The 3,072-nt window shown below is 35.4% G+C and overlaps 1 non-coding gene across 1 annotated transcript; it reads right to left on the bottom strand.

Annotated features, from left to right (window-relative positions):
* Window positions 1–2,219: 2,219 nt before the first annotated feature.
* LOC112445836 (U6 spliceosomal RNA) lies at window positions 2,220–2,322 on the bottom strand. The gene has a single exon (XR_003033827.1). It is a non-coding gene; the product is annotated as a U6 spliceosomal RNA (small nuclear RNA).
* Between the last annotated feature and the right edge of the window lie 750 nt (window positions 2,323–3,072).

The following is a 3,072-nucleotide window of genomic DNA, read 5'->3' as shown; positions in this document are numbered from 1 at the left end:
TTCCCACCAAAAGTGCACGAGTGTTCCCTTTCCTCCAACACCCTCTCCAGCATTTATTGTTTGTTAGACTGTTTGTTGATGGCCATTTTGACTGGTGTGAGGTATTTCTCCGTAGTTTTTGATTTGCATTTCTTAATAATGAGCGATGTTGAGCATCTTTCATGAGTTGTTAGCCATGGCTCTGATGTCTTCTTTGGAGAAATGTTTGTTTATATCTTTCCCCACTTTTTGATTGGGTTGTTTGTTTTTTCTGGTATCTGAGTTGTATGAGCTGATTGTATATTTTGGAAATTGATCTTTTTCCAGTTGTTTCATTTGCTATTATTTTCTCCCATTCTGAGGGTTGTATTTTCACCTTTCTTATAGTTTCCTTTGCTGTGCAAAAGCTTTTAAGTTTAATCAGGTCTCACTTGTTTAATTTTGTTTTATTTCCATTACTCTAGGAGGTTGGGTCATAGAGGATATTTGCTTTGATTTATATCACTGAAGTGTTCTGCCTTATTTTCCTCTAAGAGTTTTATTAGTTTCTGGCCTTACATTTAGGTATTTAATGCATTTTGAGTTGTCTTTGTGTATGATGTTAGGAAGTGTTTGTAATTTTTATTCTTTACATGTAGCTATTCCAGTTTTCCCGCGATTCATTTATTGAAGAGGGTGTCTTTCCCCATTGTATATTTTTGCCTCCTTTGTCCAAAAATAAGGTATCCATTAGGTGCATGCTTTATTTCTGGGCTTTTCTATATTGTTCCATTGGTCTATATTTCAGTTTTTGTGCCAGTACCATACTGTCTTGATGACTGTAGCGTTGTAGTATATTCTGAAGTCAGGAAGGTTGATTCTTTCAGTTCCATTCTTCTTCCTCAAGACACTTTGGCTATACACCGTCTTTGTGTTTCTGTATGAATTGTTAAATATTTTGTTGTATCTTTGTGAAAAAATGCCATTTGTAATTTGAAAGGGATAGCATTCAATCTGTAGATTCTGTTTGGTAGTATAGTCATTTTTACAATATGATTTTTCCTACCAAGGAACATGAAATATCTCTCCATCGGTTTATGTAATCTTTGATTTCTTTCATTAGTCTTATAATTTTCTGTGTACAGTTCTTTTGTCCTTAGGTAAGTTTATTCCTAGATATTTAATTCTTTTTCAATGGTGAATGGGATTGATTCCTTAATTTCTCTTTCTGATTTTTTTATTGTTAGTATATGAAGTGTAAGTGATTTCTGTATAAGCTATTGATTTTGTATCCTTCAACTTGGCTAAATTCACTGATTAGGTCTAGTAATTTTCTGATATTATCTTTAGGGTTTTCTATGTACAGTATCATGTTATGTGCAAACAGTGAGAGTTCTACTTCTTCTTTTCCCATCTGGATTCTTTTTATTTCTTTTTCTTCTCTTGATTGCTGTAGCTAGAACCTCAGAACTATGTTGAATAATTAGTAGTGAAAGTGGGACACCCTTGTCTTATCATGATCTTAGGGGAATGCTTTCAGTTTTTCACCACTGGGAATAATGTTTGCTGTAGGCTATCATATATGGCCTTTACTATGTTCAGGTAGGTTCCTTCTATGCCCATTTTTTTGAAGAGTGTTATTCATAAATGGGTACTGAATTTTGTCAAAGGCTTTTTCTGCATCTATTGAGATTATCTTATGGTTTTTATCTTTCAATTGTTAATATCATGTATCACATTGATTGATCTGAACTATATTGAAGAATCTTGCATTCCTGAATAAACCAACTTGATCATGGTGGATGAGCTTTTTGATGTGTTGCTGAATTCTGTTTGCTAAATTTTTTTTAAGGATTTTGCATCTATGTTCATCAGTGCTATTGGCCTATAGTTATTTTATTTTATTTTATTTTGTCCTTGTCTGGCTTGGTATCAGGGGTGATGCTGGCCCTCGTAGAATGAGTTGGAAGTGTTCCTTCCTCTGCAATTTTTTGAAAGAGTTTTAGAAGGATAGGCTTAACTCTTCTCTAAATATTTGATAGAATTCTCCTGTGAAGCCCATCTGGTCCTGGGCTTTGTTTTTTGGGGGGAGATTTTTGATCACAGCTTCAGTTTCAGTGTTTGTACTTGGGCTTGTTGTAATTTCTAATGTCTTCCTGATTCAGAAGGTGGAAGACTGAACGTTTTAAAGAATCTGTACATTTCCTCCAGGCTATCCATTTTATTACCATATAGTTTTTCATAATAACTTTTTTTTTTTTTTTAAATATGGACACTTCACGAATTTGCGTGTCATCTTGCGCAGGGTCCATGCTAATCTTCTCTGTATGTTCCACTTTTAGTTATATGTCTGCCGAAGCGAGCACCATAATAATCTTTTATAATCCTTTGTATTTCTGCATTGTCTATTGTTCAGTTCAGTTCAGTCACTCAGTTATGTGCTGACTATTTGCGACCCATGGATGCAGCACACCAGGCCTCCCTGTCCATCACCAACTCCAGAGCCTACTCAAAGTCAAGTCCCATTTGCATCAGTGATGCCATAAAACCATTCATCTCTGTCATCCCTTCTCCTGCTGCCTTCAGTCTTTCCTAGCATCAGGGTCTTTTCCAGTGAGTCAGTTCTTCGCATCAGGTGGCCAAAGTATTGGAATTTCAGCTTCAGCAATCAGTCCTAACAATGAATACCAGGACTGATTTCCTTTAGGATGGACTGGTTAGAACTCCTTGCAGTCCAAGGGAATCTCAAGAGTCTTCTCCAATACCACAGTTCAAAAGCATCAATTCTTCAGCACTCAGCTTTCTTTACAGTCCAACTCTCATGTCCATACACGACTATGGGAAAAACCATAGCTTTGAATAGGCAGACCTTTGTTGGCAAGTAATGTCTCTGCTTTAATATGTGTCTAGGTTGGTCATAGCTTTTTTCATTTTAATTGTTGTTTCCTTATTTATGCTCGCTTTGGGTTCAGTTTGTTCTTATTTTCTATCTCCTTGAGGCATAAAGTTAGGAATTTTATTGGAGTATAGCTGAGTTACAATATTATATTAGTTTTAAGTGTACAGCATAATGATTTAGTATTTCTATAGTCTTTACTCCATTAAAAGTTCAGT

Source organism: Bos taurus, unplaced genomic scaffold (genome assembly GCF_002263795.3).
Source record: "Bos taurus isolate L1 Dominette 01449 registration number 42190680 breed Hereford unplaced genomic scaffold, ARS-UCD2.0 Super-Scaffold_1723_ScbfJmS_2085, whole genome shotgun sequence".
In the NCBI taxonomy this organism is placed as follows: domain Eukaryota; kingdom Metazoa; phylum Chordata; class Mammalia; order Artiodactyla; family Bovidae; genus Bos; species Bos taurus.
This window is presented reverse-complemented; position numbering and strand designations above follow the sequence as displayed.